This window comes from Rhinoderma darwinii, chromosome 1 (assembly GCF_050947455.1).
Source record: "Rhinoderma darwinii isolate aRhiDar2 chromosome 1, aRhiDar2.hap1, whole genome shotgun sequence".
Classification (NCBI taxonomy): Eukaryota; Metazoa; Chordata; class Amphibia; order Anura; family Rhinodermatidae; genus Rhinoderma; species Rhinoderma darwinii.
In genome coordinates this window covers 342,388,034-342,415,394 of record NC_134687.1, presented here as the reverse complement: position 1 = coordinate 342,415,394, position 27,361 = coordinate 342,388,034, and the positions used below count along the sequence as shown (strand labels likewise).

General features: G+C 42.5%; 1 protein-coding gene across 2 annotated transcripts in view; it reads left to right on the top strand.

The window, feature by feature from the left end:
- Window positions 1-6,400: 6,400 nt before the first annotated feature.
- Window positions 6,401-27,361, top strand: part of ABCA1 (ATP binding cassette subfamily A member 1) — a 105,198-nt gene continuing 84,237 nt past the window's right edge. The window contains exon 1 of one of the 2 annotated variants that reach the window (XM_075826011.1): window positions 6,401-6,778. The gene's annotated coding sequence lies outside the window, so the exon portion shown is untranslated. The remainder of the gene's footprint in view (window positions 6,779-27,361) is intronic. The other variant, XM_075826020.1, reaches the window with a different exon arrangement.

Below are 27,361 nucleotides of genomic sequence, written 5' to 3'. Positions count from 1 at the left end.
AACTAGTAAATATTTTGTGTGGTATTACGATCTTTTTTACAAGCAGATACATTACAATTTAGAAAAATGCAGATTTTTGCACATTTTCTCTAAATTTTGGTGTTTTTTACAAATAAATATTGAATTTAACGACTAAATTTTTTCAGTATCATAAAGTACAACATGTCACGAGAAAACAATCTCAGAATCGCTTGGATAGGCAAAAGCATTCCGGAGTTATTACCACATAAAGTGACATATGTCAGATTTGCAAAAATCGGCTGTGCCACAAGGCCAAAATAGGCTGTGTCCTTAAGGGGTTAAATTTGTGGCACTAGCCACTCTTTATTTACAACACATTATACAGCTCAGTTTGCTGAACCTGATCTATGAATCTATCTAGCTATTTCTCTATGAATGAGACTATTTATCATCCTTTTATTTTATTAATTGCTTAGGCCAATTAGGGTACCTTTACATAATTATTTTGTTTATGACATTGTTTTTTTAATTGCTCCAGCGAAGAGTTGTGTATAATTCCAATACTTTCTATATAGATGACAGTGAGCACGCTACTAGCAGAAGACCAATAGTGGCTTTTGCTCCGCCCAGCTCCAATTCTCAGGCAGTGAGTTCTGGCCTTGATTCTTCCTGGTGTACTGGTGACATCATAGCGCATGCACAGTATCACTTTTACGCAGTGGCGTAACTACCGCTGTAGCAGCCGTAGCGGCTGCTAAGGGGCCCGTGGCATGAAGGGGCCCGTGCCACCCGCCGACACGCCCCCCCATATGCCCGGTGGCGCCTCTAGCAGCCGTTATGGCTACTAAAGTGGTAGCGACGCTACTTCGTGGCCTGAGCCGTTGAGTCTCTAACATTTATGGACCGGATGGCACGGGCCCTCTCGTGCCCGCTGGCGTCGCTAGCGATAGGCACCCCCTCTTGCAGTAATACATGCAATAGCGCTGAATGGCCGGGTAAGTTTCGGGCACAATGACGCTGATTGGCAGGGCAAAATGACTTGCCCCGCCAATATGCGCCTTTCAACGACGCTCCATTTGTTCAGCTCCAGCAGACCTGCTCAGAAGAGAGCAGATCTGCATTGTTACCGGACGGCGCGGGAACGGGATCATGTGAGTATGTAAAGTTTTGTTTTTTTTCTACTTAAACTGTGATTGGCATTATCTATAGTGGGGGCTCTATCTACATGGGGGGTCTATATGTGGGGATGTGGAGCACTATATACAAGGGGAGCTATATGTAGGGCACTATCTACAGTGGTGGGCTATATGCGGGACACTATATACAGGGGTGGGCTATATGTGGAACACTATCTATAGGGGGAGCTATTTGTAGGGCACTATGTATAGGGGTGGGCTGTATGTGGGACACTATATACAGGGGTGGGTTACCTGTGGGGCACTATCTACAGGGGGGGCTATATATATTTGTGGCACTGTCTACAGGGGTGGGCTATATGTGAGGCACTATCTACAGAGGTGGGCTATACGTGGAGCACTATCTACAGGGGAAGCTAAATGTAGGGCAGCATGGTGGCTCAGTAGTTAGCACTATTGCATTGCAGCTCTGGAGTCCATATGTGGGCACTATCTACAGAGGCTCTATGGGGGTCACTATCTACAGGGAGGCTATGGGGGCACGATCTACAGGGGGCAGACAGTCTAGTAGACAGTGCTTTACAGCCCCCCTGTAGACAGTGCTATACAGTGCCCCCTGTACACAGGGCTATACAGCCTCCCCATACAGTGCTATACAGTCCTTCCTGTATAATACAGTATAATGCCCACACAGATGACCCATACAATATAATGCTCACACAGATGCCCCATAGAACATAATGCCCACACAGATGCCCCATACAGTATAATGCCCACACAGATGCCCCCATGCAGTACAATGCCCAAACAAATTCCCCAATACAGAATAATGCCCCATAGCTGCCCCATGCAGCATAATACTCCCATAGCTGCCCCACAGTATAATGCTCCCTATAGCACCCCCACACAGTATAATGCCCCCATAGCTGCCCCCACACAGTATAATGCTCTCCATAACTGCCCCCACACAGTATAATGCCTCCCATAGTTGCCCCACACAGTATAATGCCTCCCATAGCTGCCCCCACAGTATAATGCCCCACACAGTATAATGCCCCCTCATAGCTGCTCCCACAATATAAAGCCCCCCATAGCTGCCCCCACAGTATAATGCCACCCATAGCTGTCCCCACAGTGTAATGGGCCCTATAGCTGCCCCCATAGTATAATGCCCCCTATAGCTGCCCCACACAGTATAATGCCCACCATAGCTGCCCCCACAGTATAATGCCACCCATAACTGTCCCCACAGTGTAATTCCCCCCCATAGCTGCCCCCACAGTATAATGCCCCCACAGTATAATGCACCTCATAGCTGCCCCACAATATAATGCCCCCCATAGCTGCCCCCACAATATAATGCCCCCCATAGCTGCCCCACAGTATAATGCCATCCATAGCTGTCCCCACAGTAGAATGCTGCCCATACTGTATAATGCCACACAGTACAATGCCACCCATACAGTATAATGCCCCTCATATATAAAATGCTCCTATAGCTGCCACCATACCAGCCCCCCTTCCCTACCCAGTATAATGCCCCATAGTGCCCAAGAGAAAAATAATAACATAATTACTTACCTATCACCGTTCCCACGACGGGTGTGGGATCCTTCTCCTCCGGTTTGTGCTGAGAGTGACTCAGTGCAGACAGACGTGATGACGTCACTACATCGTGCTTGCCGGACTGAGCTGCTCATGGCAGAGTGAATGCTGGAGCAAGGAGCAGTCAGCTCCTTGCTCCAGCATTCAGGAAGCGGGACCAGCGCGGTCAGCGCTATGTGGCTACGGGGACCCTGTGGGGCCCGGTCGCAATTGCAACCGTTGCCACCCCTAGAGCTACGCCACTGTCACAGTAGCCTATGGCAGAGCAGGGAGATACCTCCCTGCTCTGTCATAGTGTTCAATAGCATCTGCGTCCGAAGGACGCAGACACTATTAAATGTGGCATCGCTACCGCTGTAGCAGCCAATAGTGGCTGATAGCGGCGCCTCTGTGCATGGGGGTGTCCGTAGCAGCCGCTTTGGTTGCTACAGCGGTAGTTACGCCACTGCTTTTCATTTAATCTTTTGATCCCCTCCTCCTCTGACGGAAGAGAGGGAGGTAAACATATAGTAACGATAGTGTGAAAAAAGCCCTTGCTATCCTTCTTTTCAAACTGCTAAATAGATTTGTATCAATAAATGTATTATAGGGGGCGCTGTGTGATATTAACATCAACCTCAGCCCCTACCCTCTACATTATTTAATAATTTATTGCTATTTGGCGCACATAGGTTTGTTATGTTCAGGAGATTTTCTTGTAGTTTGTCAAATGAAATAGTGCTGAATATGGACATGCATGTAACTAGTTGGTTTGTTTATCAATGAATCATCAATATTATTTCTGAAAATTACTTTTTAAACTTTATACATACTTGGGCTTCTTTATTAAAATGTAATTACCTATTCATACATAGTTATTATAAGTTTTCCCTGGTTCCCCCCTGTCACCACATCAAAAATGAGGCTATGGATAACATGTTGTCCATACTAATGTCTCGTATTGTGGTCATGTGACCGTAAATATCTACACAACTAGAGATATTGTATGATGCGATCCTCTGGCCACAAAACATGATGTCAGTCTGGACGACACGTGACCCACAGCCACATTGTCTTCTATCGGACCACAGGACTTTAGCCACAATGGCCAACTGGAGATTGTAGAAAAGTTTTTAAGGAGCCTATTTATATATAAACTTAAAAAGGGCTTGTTCCCACACAAAAAAAAAAATGTTAAAGGGGTTGTCTGACCACAACAACCACTTTTTAATCCCTTGGCGCCATCCGTCGTATTTTTATGGTGCTGACGCCAGGTGGCTAATGTCACCTGTTATAGATTTACGGTGGGGAGATGAAGTGGGCTGTGTATTACAGGTGACACTCTGCTGCAACGGTTGGGATTGGAGGTAACTCTGATCCCAGCCATTTAATCCCTTAGATGTTACGGTCAATAGCACCTGTGGCATCTAAGCAGTTAGACAGAGGGAGGGGGGTCCCTCTGTCACCCCATCGCCTTCTCTTTGTGATCGCAGTTGTGACGATGGGTTTCCAACGCTTTCTGGCTCTAGAAAGTGTCTAAAAAGGCCCCAAAGTTTGGGCAGTTTTGATGTTGGCACCTCAATACATACATTTTAAAAGTGTTCTGAGAGGGTGTGGCTTAGTGGGAAAGGGGTGTGGCTTAAACTGTGCCAATGTACGCAAAAAAACTGGCACAAAATTCAGGTCATGCAAGATGTGCCAAAATGATCATCCAGCATGCACCACTGTGATAAATTTGGCGCATTTGCCTGTCTGGTCTAAGTTTACACGAATGTGGGCCATTGTATGTACCCCAAAATGGTGCCATTAGAAAAAAACAACTCGTCCAGCAAAAACATGCCCTTATATGGCTACGTTGATAGAAAATTGTAAAAGTTATGTTTTTCAGTACGCAGTGATGCAAAAACTAAAAAAATGTTGGTGCCAAGTGCCACATTAAGTGGTCCAGCTTCTGAACCAATCAGTTGATATCACCAGTGGAAGTTGCATCCTGCCACACATTTCTTTTGCAGTGTCCGCTACAGGGTTAGGCCGCAAAAGGTCCATAAAAGTTCCGTGTGTCAGCAGCGTATGATGCGTGGCTGCGTGATTTTCGCGCAGCCGCCATCATTATGACACTGTCATGTTTGTAAACAGAAAAGCACGTGGTGCTTTTCTGTTTTCATTCATAGTTTTGACTACTGTAGCGCGCATCACGTGCGGCACACGGAAGTGCTTCCGTGTGCCGTGCGCGGTTTTCACCCACCCATTGACTTCAATGGGTGCGTGATGCGCGAAAAACGGGCAAATATAGGACAAGTCGTGAGTTTTACGCAGCGGACATACGCTGCGTGAAAACCACTGACAGTCTGAACGGCCCCATTGACTAACATAGGTCCGTGCGACGTGCGTGAAAATCACACGCGTGGCGCAGACGTATTATACGTTCGTCTGAATAAGCCCTTAGGCACCACAAACACAAAGAACAGTCACTTTATCACATTTTCTTCACCCACGGTGAGAACAGTTAAAGGGTAACTAAACTTACAAAAAACTTCTGACATGTCTAAGAGACATGTCAGAAGTTTTGATAGGTGGGGGTCCGAGGGGGTCGACCCCCACTAATACGAAGCTGCAGAGGCGCTCTGGTGAGCGCTGAGCCACTTTGTTTCTGATCGGCTTTTCTCGGAAAGCCGAGCAATTGGTGTACGGGCTCAATAGAAAGTCTATGGGCCTGTACACCAATTGCTCGGCTTTCCGAGAAAAGCCAATCAGAAACTAAGCAGCTCAGCGCTCACCCGAGCGCTGTTGCCGCTTCGTTTTAGCGATCGGTGGGGGTCTCAGTGCTCAGACCCCCACTGATCAAAACTTCTGACATGTCATAGGGACATGTCAGAAGTTTTTTGAAAGTTTAGTTACCCTTTAAGCTAGATAAGTATCGGCCAGAATGCGGTCGATCAATCGTACGGTGGATGGTTACAGAACTGGCAGTTTAGGGAGGTAATTTAAATACATAAAATAGTAAAACAATGGAGAGTGCTTGTCCACATACGGCCGATCATGCAATACACTTGTATTTTTGCCAGAAAAAATCCAACCTGACAGATCCCATTTTTGGCAGAGAAGTCTACCGTCGGACATTGCGTTAATTCTTCAAACGATCGTCGGGCGAAATGTTTAAAATCTTTTTGTTAGAGACTCTCTGATCTGGCTAATAGAGGATGACCCTGGGCAGAAGACTACGCAGAGGGCACATGGAAAGTGCTTATATTTATGAGACAACCTTTTGAAGTGTCCCTCTTTACCCTTCTGAAATGTTGGGCAGTGTAGTCACCCATGCTTCATGATGCCAGCCATTAACCCCTCCTATCATGACATGTGTTCCCTGTGTTCTGCCATCATCTTTTTCTTGTGCCATTATAGCCTGACAGGAGCTTTGTCTTGCCAGCACTGGTAGTATAGTATAGTATGTTGGTGACATATAGTTGTGTGCTTTGTAACCTGCTCTTCTTGAGCCACATTTCTAGGCCAGCCCTGCACTATGTATTATTCAGAAGCAGCAGAAGAGAAGACGTCATTTGTTTACCAGAGCTGTATAACACACACATGACAGAAAACTTGTCTCTGACGAGGACAGCTTAACGCTATTGTCTTCCCGCCCTCCCCTCACTGAATGAAATCAATGACAAGGTCAATAAGGTGCAGGAGGTGAAGCGTCAAGTGCAGGGTGCCCACTGTGTCGCCCTCTTAAGGGGAGGAGCCTGAGTCCACGTGCTGCTGGCAGGGCAGACTGAGGCACATAAACAGAGCGCTGCTCTCCCCTGACCGCTAGTAACCCCGCTGTACTGCGCCGCTCCGTCTATAAAAGGAACTCCACCGTATAAACCTCACGCTGCTGCTGCTGCTGTTTTTTCTTCTTTTTCTCTCCAGGCAGAGAGGCGGAGATAGTGAGCAGGCAGGGGATGCTGACAGGACATATCCCGTCACTGCACACCAGGGGAAGCATCACATCTGCTCTGTCCGGGCTGGAGCTTGCAATAGTCCCTTGAATGTGCCTGCACTGAGGGGACTACAGCTGAGGGGCTTTCTTCTGAGGAGCTGTTAATATTGGGGAGAAGGTAAATGACATTTTCTTGCTTCTTCTAAGAGCAGTTTTGACTTCGGTGAAGCTTCTGAGGAGATTATTGTAGAAACTTGGCAGTTTAACCCTTCTCTAGCCAGTAGTTGGCTATGCTGGATGACAATGGTGTCACTTTGTCTGCTTGTTATTGTCGTGGCTCATTGCTATGTCCAGGCTGTTCTGACCAAGGTCCGTCAGAAAGCCTTACATTGTGTTGCTATAGGAGAGGACCCTTCCTGCAGGGTAGAATGGGATATATATATATAGTAGATAGATATGTCCAGTATATAGGTAAGGGTAAATAAATACTAGGAGTATGTTTTCCTATAGCGCTCCTTGTTTACTCGGAGCATTCTTGCTGCTGTTCGCCTGTGACTCTCTATACTCGTGCCTTGGTTATTATGTAGGACTGTTTCTTGGCTTTCAGGACTTTGTTACGGCCATTTTCACTCATCAGAAATAATTGATCACTCCTTTTTTATTAGCTCTTTTCTTCCCTATATTGTATAGCTATACATTCTGTAAGGCAGAGGCAGCCCACACAAACACAGAGAACATACAGACTCCATGCAGATGTTGCTGTTTGTCGGTCCTTTGTTAATTCCATGACCCGTGCGAACTTCTGTATGTTATTGTAGCAATTCATGCGATTCCCTATCATCGTGATATTGTTCCGTCTTTATACATTCACATCCAATATACCAAACATGGAGCAACTTTTAGTTTATCAATTCCACTAATAACAACCACAATCAGATTCGTCTCTAGAATTTGTTATGTCATTCCAATATTTTACAGAAACCATCCCATGTAATTCATTTGGAAGTGTATGTCAAATATAAGCAACTATACAATCTAAAGTAATAAATGCAGCTACTAAACCGTTCCCCACCTTATATCATAATCTTTTTATACAATCGGCAGAATGATACATGACTGCTCCGCTTTCCATTCATTTTTCAAGATTTTGATATATCTTCGTGTCTCCAAACAGGGAGAGTCATTGGTTTGGTGCAATAAGCTGACTGTATGAAGAATCATTGTGTTGACTCCAGAGCTCTGATTTCTGTTTGATCTGATCTCTTCTATTCGGGGTGATCACAGATCACTTATCTGCCTCCACTATGATTATGGGCTACTTCCTATTATCACCAGGCGTCTGAGCTGTCGAGTGGAATGACCGGCAGTAACCTTTCAGTGTAGTCATTCCGAAGATAAAGTGTACAGGAAAAAAAGTGAAGCATGCTTAAAACTGGGAACTGGATCAATTCCCAGTTTAGAGGCGGAATATACTAGATAAACCTTAGATAGATGTGCCTGTCCTCCTGATGTATTCTTTGTCTCTTACTGCATCATTCCTTGCACCAGCGTTTATTCTAGTTCTCTCTGCTCCAAGGGACAATCTTCATTGTTCCAGAAATATAGCGCCATATGCACAGGGAATCCCAGGATTATATATATATATATATATATATATATATATATATATATATATATATATATACAAGCCGGTCTCTATTTATATGTTTAATCTCACGGTATAATCTGTAACACCGTTTTAGGCTGGACTAGACGGGCATTCCTTGTCTCGATCCGGTAGAAGATCTTAGGCACACAAAATTGCAACACCACTTCTCTACCGTAATGGTTTGGCATAATGCGTGCCACACACTTTTATTTACATACAATTATACCTTGTAGTCATAAATAAATAAACACAATTTAGTCATGTGATTAATGCAGTTTCTAATAGAAAATGAACTTTCTGAGGCTTAGGGCTCATTCACACTGCTGTACTATGACTCTGTTTTGTACGGAGCAGTAATAGGGCTGCCCTAGAGATCCATAGGCTGTGTACAGTACCTCCTGTATGCCTCTGGCTTCATATGTGGCGTGCTTTATTGGACTCTGTATATACGACGGTATTCTCTGCTAGGATCAGCCTGACGGAGTCCGTGCGGCATGGCGCGGAGGCTGTACAGGTCCTTGGCGCTCCTCGGAAGTGGGCATGAGCCTTTAGACTGTTTAGCTATTTCAGTGGATGCACTTGGAACAGTGGGACATGATATGATTTATTGTTAATGAAGTCACATTTCGTGGCCGTTTGGTGGTGTTGTCGTCCATACCTGGTTATATATACTAAATATACAGTATTTTACAGTTTTCGATTCTGAATTCCAAGATGGCAGTACATAAATTCAATATAGATCATCTCAAACATCCTACCAGTGTATCCTATGGGACCATTTTCATTGTTCCTTTTTGTTTAACTCCATTCTTAGTTTTTACCTTTTCACCATCTAGTATTAAATATTTAAGATCAAAGCGATTACGGAAACTGTTACCACCATAAGATGGATGTCTACATCTTTATTACTAATGTACAGCCTACAATTTCTTTTGGACATTCAATTATACTAATAATTCAGTACAGGAGAAAAAAGTTACAACGGAACTACATTATAGAAACCGGAATGATCATTTTTATGTACGAACCATCAATGTTTACCATGAAGTTTTATGTAGTCTCATGTAATATATTTGTTACTTTTAGTTATACCCTATGGCTATGTCCACATCTGCGGTAGCGCCTGATCCATCAGAAAAAGGCGCCCAACAGAATCCATAGACTTTTAATGCGTTCCGTCCGATTTCCATCGTGATTTCTGTCAGTTTGTCGGACAAAATCGTGCTACATTCTGTGCTAATTTGTCTATCAAAAATGAAAGTAAGGCCTTATTTAAATAGCGGCCGTCCCACGGACCTTTGTAATTCAATGTGGCCGTTCACACAGCCGTTGTTTCAACGGACCGTGTAAAGGGTCCGTGAGAAAATAGGACATGTCCTATTATTTCACGCATCCCTCCATAGACTCTCATCTATGGGGGATGCGAGACATCGCGACCCGCAGCGCCGAGCAACTGCAGTTTTTCACGTCCGAGGTGCGCAACGCTCTTGTAAATAAGGCCTAACTGCGACAGAAGCTCCGAATGAAGCCTCCGACACAGCTGTGAGCACAGCCTTAAAGGGGTTTTCCCACAATTAACATTTCTTACCTATCCATTTCAAATTCTCCTCGCTGCGATCATGCAGTGAGGAGGACGTGGGTCGGGACCCCCGTTCTAGAGATCCATGGGAGACCAAGTGGTGGGGCCGCCAACGATTATACATTTATCACCTATTCTGTGAATCGGTAATAAATGTTTACTGTGGGGAAAACCCCTTTAACCGTAAAGATATTATTCTATACATAAATAAATTTACGTCATTGGTAGCTATAAATCGCTTACTAATGCCTATAAACCAGAGTATATTGATGAATCCTATACTATTCGTTAAAGCGTACCTTCAATTACAGAATACTTTGACCTCTCAGAAATTTGCTTCGGTGGAATCCACGCTATAGGACCCCCATTGCTCTCTAGAATGAAGCTGTCCAAGCGCTCTGGTTCCTGTCGGCTTCACCTGGCTTTACTTGGGAGAGCTGAAGACATCTGATGAACTTGCATTATAAATGCTTTTTTTCATATATCCTCATTTCTTTTTATTTTTTTTAAGTGAGTAATGGTGAAATACAGCTGATCGGAGTCAAATTTACTATGTGTTCTAACCAGCCCCAGCGGAATTGCTATGTATTTTCCGTCCAGAATTGTGGATGGAAAATACACAAAGTGGGTGAATTTTAACAAATGCGTAAATTCCGACCAGAAATTGACCTGCGGTGCATATCCTTCGTACCGCAGCAAGTCCATTCCTGCTGCCGAAAGTGGACTGAATTGCTGCGTTTTTCAGAGCAGATGTCGCCATCTCCCAACATTGAGAAAAACGCAGGGAATGGTGCGTTTTTTCCGCAGCGGAGCGTCTGCTACTGTCAACAGAATTGCTGCAGAAATTTTCTGCAGCAATTCCGTTACGTGTAGACAAACCCTATAGATAGTTTTTAATATTCCTATATAACATCTTAGTTGGGTAATCTGAGGTTGAGCTAAAGGCTATTCTATTCCCTGGAAGGTAATGTGGCGTATTTTACAATAAAAAAAGATACATATTGAATACATAGTCAATACCAAGCTGAACAAATCCCAGGAGCCAGGCAGTCAGTCCGAGCACCTGGAGATCTGTTACTAATGTCTTTTTGGCTTGTTTTCAATGGCTTCTAATGCTTGTGAAAGTTCTTATTGGGCTGTTAAAATCAAATGCGCTCATTACTGGTCTTACAGGCTTTCCATTGTTTTCCCCATCACCTGCCTCTACTCCTATATTGTGTGTATTTGTATATATCTTTAGTGGGGTAAGCAGATGGGGGGGTAGACAGTATTGCTAAGTGAAGGCCAGTGCAAGGTGCAGCATCAGCATTGAACTACAGTACAAGCAAACAACATGAAGTCCTTTGTCTGCTTCACAAGAGCAGAGGATGTTTTTCAGAACAAGAGGAAGCCCTGGAGGTTGCTTGAATGTTGGATATTTCTATGATTTATTAAAGTTTAACAGCCATTATCTCAAGTTACTTTCCTTATGGACTCAGCAATTTCTATACAATGGTGGGAATAGACGTGGTTGTGCTCTATTTTGCACCACAAGTGGTTTTAAAGTGAAGTAGGTTCTTACAGTGAGGTCCTAAGTGCGACTACCAAACGCGAACCCTCATGAGCATAACATTGTGTGTTTTTCTTGCATAAACAAATATGTATGCAATGTGACTCATGTGACTCGCAGCTATTGTACAGTCTTTTTAGTAAAAAAAAAATATTTTACATTTTACAATTTATCTACATAGTCACACAGTTTACTGAAGCCACGCCTCCAAATATTTAGATAGTCCTACTTTAGTGAGATCTAGATGTTAGAGTAGTCCTACCTCTATAAAGACACAGAAAAATATGCCATTCTGGCCAAAATGCAATATTTATGAAGCCCCTGCATTAATTTTTCCGATACATGAATAAGGACAAGCGCCATGTTGAGGAATATGATGCATTCTGCACTGGGAGAGACACTGGTACACCACTCAGACAGTGCGCTGGTATTACTACGACTCCCTCATTGTGTTAAAATGCGCTTATTTCTGCTGAATTAAAGGGCCATTGAGGGGTATTGTTTATTTATGTCTTGCATGTCCATGTCCATACACAACCATGGACAAGAGTAGTAAAAGTACCTATTTTGCCTTTAATTCTGAGCGATTTAATTTCCTTTCCAAGCCCTAAAACATATTGTTAAGATAATTTGCTTTGTGTTTTGTGTTCAATAATACGATTAGATTGCAAGCTTGAATGGAGCAGGGATCTATACATATTTATATCCTTTCCAGGTAAAACGGTCAAGTTAAAGATTTCAGACAGGATCAAGTTCATCTGGCTGCAGTATTACTTGTGTGTAACAGGTGGCGGTATAGAGCCAAATTCTTGTTTGAGTGTTTTCTCCACTGCAGGCCAAAGTAATAAAGGCTTCTTAGGTTAAGTACTTGTGTACGTAAAGAATGACTCGTATACACTTAAGAAATTGCAAATCATTAGATTATAGTGTGCCTTATGTCATCTATTTTAAAGGAAACCTAAAATAAAGTTAGTCATAGTCTGGTCAGTGATCATCTGGTCATTTTCAGAATCCATGAGCAGTAAAGACTGTTGAATAATCGGAAACGCTTATCATCCCTGCACCGCAAGACCTGACTCCATAAAATGATGCAGTGTATGGGAAGAAGTATCTTTTAACCAATGAAGTGGCTACAAAATAACTAAAAACAGCTGACATCAAACCTTTTCGAAGAGTGCGTGCAGTGTGCACTTACTGATCAACATATAGAAAGGCATATTGCAGGCTTTTAATTTAAAGAGGCTCTGTCACCAGTTTATAACTTCCCGATCTCCTACCTAATCTAATAGGCGCTTTGATGTAGATAACTACTGTACTGTATTTTTATTTTTTTTTAAAAACCAAAAAAAAAACCTTATATTTTTGACCAAGTTATGAAACTTTTTCGATTTCTGCAAATTTTTTCTAAATGCCCAACTGGGTGTTTTTTTCTTCTTCTATTCACCAAGTGGGCGTTGTATAGAAAAGTGTATGACGCTGACCAATCAGCGCTCTTCATTCAACTTCTCTTCATTCCCGCCCAGCTTGATTCACAGCACAGCGTGATTTCGCAAGATTACGCTGTGATGTCACTTCCTCCCGCAGGTCCTTCACCGGAGCGACGGAAGACTGAGCACACATCGGCTCCAGCCGTGCCAGGACGTTTATCCGAATCTGCAGCGGCTGGAGCCGATGTCTGCTCAGTCTTCCGTCGCTCTGGTGAAGGACCTGCAGGAGGAAGTGACGTCACAGCGTGATCTCGCGAGATCAAGCTGGGCTGGAATGAAGAGAAGTTGAATGAAGAGCGCTGATTGGTCAGCGTCATACACTTTTCTATGCAACGCCCACTTGGTGAATAGAAAAAAATAAACGCCCTGTTGGGCATTTAGAAAAAATGAGCATAAATCTAAAAATGTTCATAACTTGGTCAATAATAAATGTTTTTTTTTTTTTAACACCGTAGTTATCTACATCAAAGTGCCTATTAGATTAGGGAGGAGATAGGCAAGTTATAAACTGGTGACAGAGCCTCTTTAAAGGAACACTCTATGCAAAACTGATACATTATGTTATGTCTAGTGCATTGCCTGTGGCTGGCAGTGATAACACAGGCACTCGAAGACAACGGGAGATAGAATCTCTTTGTCATGCACCACCCCTTCAGGCCCTGCCATAGCCATAACACAGGGCATCAACTTGAGTGTTTCCTCAAAAATATATATTTTTAGTGAATGGTTAGATGAGTGCAATCTGTTTTGGCAGACACATTTTCATACTCCGCATTGTTTAAAGTGGAATGACACTTCTACTTTACTTATATTTGTAGAAGTAAAACCTTGGGACAAATACATATTTAGTATTGCTGGATGCTGCTTTTTTAGCCAAATATTTTCTCCTCTCTTTGGAATTCCTGTACAGTCTCTTGTCTCTATTAGAGGCTCATTATGGTTAAGCAGAAAAGCACAAGTTTAATCTGTTCTTTTCTTAGACACTGTGACATCACACAGTCCTGGTCTGCCAGGAGTAATGGAACGCATGCCAAATCTCAGTCAGTCCATCATGTTTACAAACTGACGGTTAAAAACGATTTAAAAATACTTCAAGGTATCAAATCTCTTGACATATAAAAGTGCTAATGATCCTGCTGTAGTCCCAGATGGTATTAGATCTCTTGTACGTCAGTATATTGGCCATTAGAATAGATTAGCATTCTGCATTTTTACCAATCTGACCACTCTGTACTCCATTACTTCTACTGGCACTAAGCCACCCATTCTGTGTTTATACACAGCAGTACTGCTCAGATCTAAACTAGTAGCCAAGCGCCCTATATGCACGCATATAAGCAAGCACAGGAAGCCACTATTACAGGCGTCCAGCATAGACAAAGCCATGGGCGAATAAAAAAGAAAACAAACAAAACATTGTTTTCTATTTCAATAGGTTAAAAGCTACATATGAATAATTATTTTTCACAATGATGTAAGGTTTGAAGCCGGTTTTATATTCATGTAATACCCCTTTAATTCTGTAGATCATGTTTACTGGAATGTTGTAAGCCCTCAGTGCGCTACTCTCTAGGGGACTGCTATCTGTTTCCTCCCTAATGACATCCATGCGGACGCCATCATTGATTCTATGTATACTCTATTGGATACATATGAATACAATTGTCTGCTTGCCATTTATCTGTCATTTGCTCATACTCCATATACAGCTTTTAAGAAATACTGTTTTTTTTATTGTGAACAGATTGTTTTGGTCACATCTGTGTATTAGTTATACATGTATTGTGTTGTGATGGCTCATAAATCAATTGCCAAAGCTACAAAAAGAGCATTTTCATTCAAAACGTCAATTTTATAAGGTAGTTCACAGTAGATGCATATACAAGCCAGTTTTTGTGCCAAATGCTGGAACTGATGACACGTCTCCATATGTGTTCCAGCTTACTATGAATAACAGGCATGTCATTACATATACATTGGTATGTAGCATCCACTCTGGAAAATGTGAATTGTAAAGAAATACTTAAGAATTATGTCAAATATTACCCCCAAGCACACATAGTTATGAGTTGTATGCTCTCTGCTATAGGTGCACATAGAATTCATTTTGTGCTCCGCTCACCTTTTTATATCCGTACTAATAAACTATATGTGTTATTTGATGATTTTTTTTTTTTAACTTTTAACTATATCATTGTATGACTGTCATTATGTTCTTAAAGGCTCTTTAGCTACCAACATGCAGATATTTATAAAGGGGTTTGCTTGGTAAACTAAACCATAGTCCTCCATACCCGATCTACTGATGTTTGATGCAAGATCAATTGGCATTCCCCCATGCTGAGACGGACATTTATTGACAGTCACGGACATGAAAAAGGCTCTAAGTGCTTTCTACTGCTGAGACCACCAAGGAGACCTTGCACTCTCGTACGTACCGTGCTAGTGTTATATAATACTAGTTCTATAAATACATAGGAGCCTTCACAATATTAATTATGCTAAGCTGTTCTCTCTGGCCAGAGACAGTAGACATGTTTACAGCGATTTTATATCTTCTGCCCATATGGCTATATAAGAAGCAGTGTGACTAGTCATTCACCAGTTCAGCTGCTATAAAGACTTCCCAGGGGAAGAAGACAATCTTGCAGGCCTTGCTCTAGTGCAGGTTTAATACAATAGTAGAAAGCTGTTAAAATCTCCCATGAACACTTTATTTAACATTTTTGGTAGGGTATCTATACGTTTGCTCTTTTTCCTTTCCTCTGTTGGTTTTTAATCTTAGTCTTCAGTAGGTTTTGTCAGCAATACAATGTGTATAGCTGTCCATTCTCTGAACAAATGATGATCAGCCTCTTGTGTTTCTTTTTTTTAAATCGCCTGATGCCAGTGTTTTGTTGTTCCCACGGGTTAGCAGTGTTGGAGGTGTCTTGCAAATACTTCGGCAACGAGCATTCTATGAACGATCGTTTGCCCGATAATTGCAGAGTCTAAATCCCCCTTTACTCTTCTATTTCCTCTATAGAAACTACGTATGCATGTTCAGCCAAGTGCTTTGTGTTTAATAAGGTGGTCATATAAGGTTTTCTGTGACAGGTGGTCAGGTAAACCTTAGTCTTGCCATCATATAAGCAGAAATGGTAGTTAGCGGACTACTTAGCTATTCAGCAGTCAGACCAAAGGGCACGTGCACCAGTGTGTATTCATGATCAATAGCAGACGTAACGGCGAGATACGCAATGCAGACAGGTGCAGAACTGAGACTTATCTGGCACTACACAGGTTTAAATAGTCGTGGGGAAATGGCTTTAGATTAAAAAGCACAGGTGGCACTTTTCCCAAGGAGGGTGTTAAAGAAGCATTCCACTTTATTTATTTTTATTGCACCCTCCATTTGTACATTGGTGTTTCAGCAGGGTTCTGTGTGCAAAAATACTTACTGATCCCCGCATCTTGTCGTTTTTCGGGTCCAGCGCCGCTCACGTGATCTTCATTCTGACCTGGTCTGCAATCGCTGTTGTACAGAAAACCTGGAAGTAAGGCTTTCAATGCATTCCTATGGAGTCTCGTTCTGGCTCCCATAGGAATGCATTGAGAGCCTGAGTTCCGGTTTATTCAAAAGCACAGTGACTCCAGTCAAGTCAGAGGGAAGATCACGTGAGCGGCGCTGGACCCGAAAAATACAAGATGCGGGGATCGGTAAGTATTTTTGCACACAGCACCTCACTGAAACACCAATGTACAAATGGAGGGTGTGATAAAAAAAATTAGGATTTTTGCACATGAACGTATATTTCTTTTGTCACCGTTCAAAAGTTCTAGACAATAAAAATTGACTACGAATATTTAACACATGCGTCGGGAGGTGGCCACACATGCAGGCACCCGACTCTTTCTATTATGTTCTATAGGAGTTATGAAAACAGCCAAGCAATGCTTGCTCGGCTGTTGCCATAACTCCCAAGGAGCAAAAAGGAGAGCGCTGTGTGCATGTGTGGCCACCTCTCCACTTAGGCCTCATTCACACGGCAGGGTTTCACGGCCGGGTGCCGGCCGTTCATAAATCGGCCGGCACCCGGCTGCATTAGGAATAATAGACCCCTAATGGGGCTATTCACACGACCGATTTTTTGACGGCCGGGAAAACCGGCCGTCAAAAAATAGGGCATGCTCTATCTTCGCCCGGGTACCCGGCCGCCCGGCTCCCATAGAAGTCTATGGGGCCGGGTAATACACGGCCATCACCGGGATGTGTCCCGAGTGATGGCCGGGTTTTCCGGAGCTTGCGCTCTATCTCCTCCTCCTCACAGCGCAGAGTGCATGTGAGGAGGAGGAGTTGATGCCATTCTGACGAATGGCATCGCTGTACACTGTGTGGCAGGGCCGGGGTGTACAGCAGGTGGAAGGGAGCGCTGCGCTGGCTCCCTTCCCCTGCTTGAAAAGCACCCTGGCCCGGCGACACCTTCGATGGCGCCGCTAGCAGCTGCAGCTGCTGCTGCGGCTGCTACTACTGTAGCGACGCCACTATAGCAGAGCGGGGAGGTATCTCCCCGCTCTGCTATGTGCTAGCCGCACTTTAGGTCCTTGAAGGAGCGGAATCCCCGTGTGTTCGGGGATTCCGCTCCTGGACAGAGCGCATGATGTCTCTGTCCATATCTGGGCAGTGACATCAGGGGAAACTCCTGAAGCGGAATCCCCGAACACATGGGGATTCCCCTTCAGGAGTTGCCGCTGATGTCACTGTCCGGATCTGCCCGGCCCGGCACGGATGCAAAACTTAATGCAAACCGGCCGGGCAAAATGGCCGATTTTACCGGCCGACACTCGGGCTCGGGAACGACCCGGTCGTGTGAATCCCGCCTTAGTCTTAATGGCAGTGGCCTCCTTCAGCACGATAATGCACACTGGTTCATCAATGGTTTGGGGACAGAGTTCAAGGTTTTGACTTCACGTCCAAATTCTCAAGATCTCTATCCAATCGAGCAACTGTGATATATGCTGGAAAAATAAATCCAATCCATGGAGGCCCCACGTCACATCTTATAGGACCTGACCGCCCACAGTAAATTCACGTTGGCGCTTGCTGGGCTCTGTGCAGCGCCGACGTGAATTCACGGTGGTTGTTAAAAGCGCACTCCGGGTGTCTCAGAGTAGCGCTGACACCCGGATCGCGCTGTTATCCCCTACCTCTAGTCCCGGAGACATGACCGGGACCTAATTGGTTCAGGTCCCGGTCATGTGATCACAGGGAAAGTTTGTTGTAGCAACGAACTGGAAAGTTTGTTACTACAACAAACTTTCCCGGGGACCGATTTGCAGGTGCTGCAGTCGGTTATAAGGCAGAACCGGAGGCCATACAACAGCCCCCAGGCCTGCGATGCACAGCAGCCTATGAGAACCAGCCGGAGGCCGGTCCTCATAAGCTTCCTGTCAGTGTGACTCTCAGCGTCACACTGACAGTTTATAATACGTTACACTACCTAGGTAGTGTAATGTATTATAGCAGCGATCAGTGCTGCCAGTCTTCAAGTAAAACAAGTAAAAAGTAAAAAATAAAGTAATAAAAATGTTTTATAAAAGTTTAAAAATAAGTTATGTTACAAAAACAAAAAATGCTTTTTTTTTCCTATAATAAGTCTTTTATTATAGAAAAAAAATGAAAATGTTAAAAAAAGTACACCTATTTGGTATGACCGCGTTCCCAACGACCCAAACTATAAAACTATAATATTATTTTTCCCGCACGGTGAACAGCGCAAAAAAAATAATTAAAAAACAATGTCAGAATCACTTTTTTTTGGTCATCAACCCTCCAAAAATATAGAAGAAAAAGTGATCAAAAAGTCACATGTACCAATAAAAACGACAACCCGTCCCGCAAAAAACAAGCCCTTACACAGCTTTTTTGACTGAAAAATAAAAAAGTTATGGCTCTCAGAATATGGTGACACAAAAAATAAATAATTTTATCGAAAAGGGATTTTATTGCGCAAACGCCACAAAACATAAAAAAACTATATACATCTGGTATCGCCGTAATCGTATCGACCTGCAGAATAAACTAAAATTTCATTTACAGCGCACGGTGAAAAGTGTAAAAAAAAAAGACAAAAAACATTGTCAGAATTTGGTTTTTTGTCACTTTGCTTGCCCAAAAAATATCTAATAAAAAGTGATAAACAAATCACATGTACCCTAAAATGGTACCAATGAAAAGTACAGATTGTCCCACAACAAATAAGCCCTCACACAGCTCCGGTGAGGAAAAAATAAAAAAAGTTCTGGCTCTCAGAATATAGCGGCAGAAATTGTGCAGTGTCCAAAAGCTGAAAAGATCGGGCGCCATTTATCAGTGCGACACCGGCCACATATCTGCGGATTATTATTTATTTACCGAATTATTATACCCTCTTATTATGTCCTGATGTACTCTGCCCAATTTACACATCAAACGGAAATACCAGCAAAACCCCAAACAGAACAGTTACCAAGCAAAATCTGCGCTCCAAAAGCCAAATGGCGCTCCCTCCCTTCTGAGCCCCACAGCGTGCCCAAACACCAGCTTATGTCCACATATGATATTTTATATCCGGGAGAACCCGCTCAACATTGTATGAGGTATGTCTTCAGTGGCACAAACTGGGCACAACATATTGTGCATTAAAATGGCATATCAGTGGAAAATTAAAATTTTCACTTTGCACCATCCGCTGTGCATTAACGCCTTCGCGCACCACAACTTAATAGCATGTCATGGTGCGGGGGGTTATATATGGAGCAGGCTCATGCGCTGCGCCCGCTCCGTATTCTGCAGGTGTCTGCTGTGTATTACAGCTGAAACCCGGGACTAAGATATTCATTTTCACGGCCTAATTCCACTAAATTCAGCAAAAAAAACTGTGGGGTCAAAATGCTAACTATACCCCTAGAATAATTCCTTGAGGGGTGTAGTCTACAAAATGGGGTCACTTTTGGGGGTTTCCACCGTTTTGCTCCCTCCAGGGCGCTGCAAACGCAACATGGCACTGAAAACCAATCCAGCACAATCTGCGCTTCAAAATCCAAATGGCGCTCCTTCCCTTCTGAGCTCTGCCGTGGGTCCAAACAGCAGTTTAGTAACACATATGGGGTATTGCTGTAATCGGGGGAAGTAGCTTTACAAGTTTTGGGGTGCTATTTATTCTTTATTCCTTGCAAATATTTTTTTTTATCTTTTTTTCAGAAAAAAAGTAGATTTTCACTTTCACAGGCAAACTCCAATAAATATAGCAGAAGACCTGTGGGGTCAAGATGCCAACTATACCCCTAGATAAATTCCTTGAGGAGTGCAGTTTCCAAAACCGTGTCACTTTTGGGGGATTTCCACTGTTTTGGCACCACAAGACCTCTTCAAACCCGACATGGTGCCTAAAATATATTCCAAAAAAGGAGGCCACAAAATCCACTAGGTGCTTCTTTGCTTCTGCGGCCGGTATTTCAGTCCATTATCACACTAGGGCCACATGTGGGATATTTCTAAAAACTGCAGATTCTGGGCAATAAATATTGTGTTGTGTTTCTCTGGTAAAACCTTCTGTGTTACAGATTTTTTTTTATTACAGATGAATTTCAGCAAAAAAACTAAAATTTGTCAATTTCCTCTACATTGCTTTGATTCCTGTGAAACACCTAAAGGGTTAAGAAACTTTCTGAATGCTGTTTTGAATACTTTGAGGGGTGCAGTTTTTAATATGGGGTGATTTATGGGGTATATCTAGTACATAAGGCCCTCAAAGCCGCTTTAGAACTGAACTGGTCCCTGTAAAAATAGCCTTTTGAAATTTTCTTGAAAATGTGAGAAATTGCTGCTAAAGTTCTAAGCCTTGTAACGTCTTAGAAAAATAAAATAATGTTCAAAAAACTATTTTGTGTTGTATTACTATCTGTTTTACAAGCAGATACATTTAAAATGAGAAAAATCATAATTTTTGCACATTTTCTCTAAATTTTGGTGTTTTTCACAAATAAGCAATGAATTTATTGACCACATTTTTCCGCTAACATAAAGTACAATATGTCACGAGAAAACAATCTCAGAATCGCTTGGATAGGCAAAAGCATTCCAGAGTTATTACCACATAAATTGACACGTCAGATTTGAAAAAATGGGGCTGGTCCTGAAGGCCAAAATGAGCTCGGTCTTGAAAGGGTTAAAGGGGTTTTCCCAGAATCAAAAATTATTACCTATCCGCAGGATAGGCGATATATTTCTGATTGCGTGAGGCCCCACCGCTGGGTTCCGAACGCCCAGATCCTCCTCGCAGCACCCCCACAGTGGGGAGGCGCTTAAATAGAGCGGTGGTTGAGCACGAATGTCTATGCCAATGACAGAAACAGCCAGATACAGCGCCTAAACGGTGGGACCCCATAGATCGTATAATTATCACCTATCCTGTGAAAAGGTGAACATTTTTGATTCTGGGAAAACCCCTTGAAAGGATCTGCTGCTAACGTCTTGGTGCCAGATACCACAGGGCACCTTCAAAGGTCTTGTGGAGTCCATGCATCGATAAGTCAGAGCTCTTTTGCCGGCACGAGGGGAACCTACGCAATATTAGGCTGGTGGTTTTAATGTTATGGCTAATCGGTGTATATAGACATAGGCCACAGAAAAGTATGCAGTACTATTGATCGGCAGGATGTTTGCTGCCTTGGAAAGGACTTCAAAATAGAACAGTGAGTGTATCGTGTGTGTCTCTCGTTGTTTGTTCCTGTGTGGCCATAGAGATGTTTGCTAGAAATGTACCAGAACAGCATTTAAATTAGAAAAAATAATTATTTTTTGTAGCATCCTAGCCTTTGCATTGAAAGAATAAAAAAATCTTGTTACGCAGCTGAATCATGAAACAAGAGCCACTATCCAATGTTTGCAATATAAGGGATCATATTTTATGACTGGATCCAAGTAAATAAATATAACTCTATTTGTGTGGCAAAAATCGCTTCAAAACACACAAAGGGGTTTTGGGGTAAGGTCGTTGGAGAAATTATGCAATGTTAGTTTTTTTTTTTTGTTTTTTTTTAGAGAATTTGTTTTTATTTGTTTTTTAAAATGCATCCATAGTGTAGATATAAATATTGTTCGAGCCTAACCATATATTAATTGGAGGATTGAAGGTGCTCACTGCCAGCCAGACCGCTTTGGGCCACTGTATTTATTGTATGTCTGTGGACGTTTAAGTAATACATCATGCAAGGTATGTGTATATTAAGCATTCACAGAATACATCTGTTTGACACCTGATTCATGTTACTAACTTTACGTTCTTGAGATGGAGCGTTCTTCCCATTTACTGTTCACTGTAGATAACCTTTCACACCGATCCTCTTTACTAGACAAGCAGTACCACGAAGATACAGACTAGCTAGCCTAATAGGAATTTTGTTTATGGCAATGGAACTTACTCACAGAAACACTTCTGTAGTTTCTAATTAAAGGGGTCCTCTGGGTTTTATGATCTTGCATAGAATTCAGTCGTACATACTTTTGAAGGTTTGTCCTTCTAAATTTTTCTTGTGCTCTATATCTGCTTTTAAAGAGAGTCTGTCACCAGAAATTAGACTATCACAGCAGCGGCACAGTAATATAGTGTAGCCTCTCCTGAATATAACACTGTTTTCATTTTTCAGATGAGTGGCTCCGTTGCAGCGAAAATAACTTTATTCTTCATATGCAAATTAACTTTCTGTTACAACGAGGGCGTCACCATTGCTCCAAACTGCTCTACCGTCTATTCCTAGTCCGTCCCTCCCTCCCTTCCTTCTTTGATTGACAGGTCCTGGCAGTGTAGAAGACGTGATCATGCCTGGCACCGTATTCTTCTGAGCGTGCCCGCGCCTCGGCGCTCAGAAGAACACAGGGCCAGCGTTGTTAACGTCTTCTACACTGCCTGGCCCTGTCAATCAAAGACGGAAGGGAGGGTTGGACTGGGAATAGACGGTAGAGCAGTTTGGAGCAATGGTGACGCCCTCGTTGCTCCAAAAAGCTCATTTGCATATAAGAAATAAAGTTATTATGGCTGCAACGGAGCCACTCATCTGAAAAATGAAAACCGCGTTATATTCAGGAGAGGCAACACTATATTTCTGTGCTGATGCTTCGATAGGCCAATTTCTGGTGACAGACTCCCTTTTAAGTGTTTTCAGTTAAAAGGGGTATTGTGTTATACCTTTCTGGAATTAAAAAGAGAATTCGCCTGAAATGCATATATGGGCACTGTAGCATCCTGACCACCCTGAAACCCTAAAAAACGAAAATGTCATGTGAGTCCTTTGCCAAATGTGTTTAATGTTTGGCAATATCATTTAATAGGATTGTATTATAATCCAGCCACTTATAATATTTGGGGTAAGTGTAGAGACGTAGGATGCTACAGAGTATAAAACCTTTTTATAATTAATTATGATAATGGGAAATTACAAAGAAAGGCCCAAAAACACATAAGTTCATCAGCCGATCTCACTGATTCTGCCATGTGTATGTCCAACTTCATATTGATATAGTGGTCAACACAATAATAATTTTTTTTATTTCTTAAATAAATTCCAGGTACTTATCCCAGTTAATAATCATTTCTGTTCAAGAATGGAGCTATTCATAGACTGTCTGCATTGGGTTACCAATATAAGTATGGAGTAAACGTGAATAAAATCATTGGCTGAAATAGGTGACTATGCAGGTTACATACCATAGCAGATGTCTTATGCCGTAGTAATAACTGAAATATACATTGTGATCCACTCCTTATTAATGCCGTCCTTACCGGAAATACCTGGTGAGCAAGTCTGATGGAGATAAACATACTAGATGATGGTCAGGGCAGAGCGACTAAACCTGAGGGATGAGACATAGGACAGGGACTGGAGAAATGCAGGATTGTTATCTACTCCTTATGATTACAGTAAACGCGACCTGTGCAGCAATGATGAAATGGTCTCTGGCCTTACTGGTCTTTACATATTCACTGGGCAAGAAAGAGAAAAGCATTGCATCAAAGTAGAAAATATTTGGACTTCTGCCCCTAAAATATTAGGTTCTTCCATACAATGTGTGGGCTGACATGCAGTCTACAATTTACAAGTACAGTACTTTCTCCTAGCAGGTTGGTTATGGCTGCTACTCCGCTCCCTGTGCGGTAAAATGATCCTCTCTGCTGAATGCCACCAAGTAGGTCGTGTGTCCCACTGCTAGAATACAGCTGTACCCACTGGTTACAAAGTATAGTATGGCCTCACTGTTACTATATTACAACTGTGTAGAACTACATTGTAAAACTCAGATTCTCCCAATACTAGAAATAGGTGAGGGTATGTTCACACGCCCTATTTACGGACGTAATTCAGGCGTTTTACGCCTCGAATTTCGCATATAAAAACGTCTCAAAACCGTCTGCAAACATCTGCCCATTGAATTCAATGGGTCTTACGGTGTTCTGTGCAGACGAGGTGTATTTTTACGCGCCGCTGTCAAAAGACGGCGCATAAAAAGACGCCCGCCTCAAAGAAGTGCATGTCACTTCTTGGGCCGTAATTGGAGCCGTTTTTCATTGACTCCAATGAAAACCAGCTCCAAGTACATCAGTAAAAGACGCCGTGAAAAACGCGCGCACGTGTAAAAACGTCTGAAATTCAGGAGTTGGTTTCGCCTGAAAACAGCTCCGTAATTTCAGACGTATTTTGCATTGCCGTGTGAACATACCCTTAGAGTTTTGTGAAATGCACATTTCATACAGTGTACACATCATTTGCTTTGCCCTTGTCACAATTAGGCAAGGACAGTATAGAAATAATAATTGTGGCATGGTATGTGTTTCTGGAGTAGTTACATGTATGGCTTTGTGTGTTTGTAGTATGCATGTGTGGGTAATATTGCTGCGATAGATGGTATGTTCTGCTTGTCACCAGGTAGACCACTATCCTAGGGATGTATGTGTGGCTTTTCTTGTTCGGAGAGAACAACCTCCACACATATATCAGCTCACCAATGATCATCTATCCAGTAAATATCAGTTTTCTTAAAAAAAAAATTCTCATACATAAAGCATGTCCGTACAGTACATCACCTAAGGGGACTTACAAAAGAATGCAGTACATTTACAGGAAGGTTTCTGAACATGTGTAAGGGCTTGTCCACACGCAACGCATTTTCTGCAGCATTTAGGGTCCGTCCACACGTGGCGTAAGTACTGCGGATTTCCCGCAACGGAATTAGTTGCGGAAAATCCGCTGCAAATACAGTAGCAGCAAATCTCATCCACATGCTGCGTAAATACTGAGCGGAAAAAACACTCAGATATTGACATGCGGTGCGGAATTCTATTCTGCTGCATATTAACTGTATTTGCATAAACGCTGCCTACTTGTTGCCGGTTTTCCCCGTTGAATTCAATGGGGATGTAAAAGCCGCAACAAATAGCAGATGTTCGCAGCGATTCTGCCGCAGAAAACGCAACTCGGGGAAAAAAATACTCATACTCCTCATTTACCCAGAAGACTGTGTTCCTCCATCCAGCGCGGCCTCCTGGAATGATGTTTCATCCAATGTGGCCACTGCAGCCAATCACAGGCTGTAGCGGCAGTCACGTGGCCGGCCTGGGTGACGTCAGAAGGCTGGTCTCCTGGGATCACAAAAATTTAGGTTCAAATCAGTCCACTTTCCGTAGCAACAATTGACATGCTGTGGAAACTAAAATTACGCACCGCAGGTGAATTCCTGGATTTAATTTTTTTCGTAGCGTGTGGACGAAATTTGGTAAATCACACCCACTTTGCTGCTACTGTATTCCGCTGCGTATTTTCTCTCTGCAATTCCGGACGGAAAATACGCAGAAAATCCGTTACGTGTGGACAAGCCCTAGACCAGGTTACAGTACATATAACACATTTTGCTGTTCTATCTTTATATTTGTAACAGACTTTATAAGATAATTATAGTACGAACATTATTATCGGTATCTTTCGGTCTCCAGTTAAGTGTTTTTATGTGTCACCCAAAATTCCAATGCTGGGGAAGTTTCCTTCGGCACTGAAGCTTTTCTGCTTTTCTATGCATCAGTTCACAGTTTATTATTGCTCCATTACCAGTGGATGGGAGATGAATTGGCATTATCGTGATGATTCTCTGGTACAAGTGCATTTTTATTATGGTTTTCTTTATGATTAATTTTTTAAAAGTACTGTCCGATTTGTGTCGATTGGCTATAGGGTCAGACAAAAACTATATATCTACTAAATTTACCATGGAACCCACATGGATAATCCTCTGCTTCTCTGCTGGTGGCCATGCAGGCTACAGAATTAATTTTGTGCACTGCAGCCTATTTTTTGAAAAACTTTTTCTAAAAAGCCATAGAAAGTAATGCAAAAATAGTCTGCTATAATAGTCCGCAGCGGAATTCCACAGCCACTTCTGAACATGCCCTTAGAAGACAGCCCTGATACTGTAACTATAACGAGCCCTGCACCTGTGTGTCCATCACATGACCAGAGACGGAATATTATCCACTGGAAGTAAACAATGAATAAAAGCAGGCAGAGATCTTGAAAACCGTGAGGAATTAATACATAAAGTATATTGGATAATTGTATAACTTTTTTTAAATTATACAAAAAAAATTAACATTAAAGTCTATGTACACCTTTTGAAATCATTTTTTTTAATAAAAATGTTTATCAGTGTGATTGGTGCAACTTTCAAAATACTTTTTATTAAAAATGATTTTTACTTTTTGAGATATACAGTGGAGGAAATAAGTATTTGATCCCTTGCTGATTTTGTAAGTTTGCCCACTGTCAAAGACATGAACAGTCTAGAATTTTTAGGCTAGGTTGATTTTACCAGTGAGAGATAGATTATATTAAAAAAAAAAACAGAAAATCACATTGTCAAAATTATATATATGTATTTGCATTGTGCACAGAGAAATAAGTATTTTATCCCTTTGGCAAACAAGACTTAATACTTGGTGGCAAAACCCTTGTTGGCAAGCACAGCAGTCAGATGGTTATTGTAGTTGATGATGAGGTTTGCACACATGTTAGATGGAATTTTGGCCCACTCCTCTTTGCAGATCATCTGTAAATCATTAAGATTTCGAGGCTGTCGCTTGGCAACTCGGATCTTCAGCTCCCTCCATAAGTTTTCGATGGGATTAAGGTCTGGAGACTGGCTAGGCCACTCCATGACCTTAATGTGCTTCTTTTTGAGCCACTCCTTTGTTGCCTTGGCTGTATGTTTCGGGTCATTGTCGTGCTGGAAGACCCAGCCACGAGCCATTTTTAATGTCCTGGTGGAGGGAAGGAGGTTGTCACTCAGGATTTGACGGTACATGGCTCTATCCATTCTCCCATTGATGCAGTGAAGTAGTCCTGTGCCCTTAGCAGAGGAACACCCCCAAAACATAATGTTTCCACCTCCATGCTTGACAGTGGGGACGGTGTTCTTTGGGTCATAGGCAGCA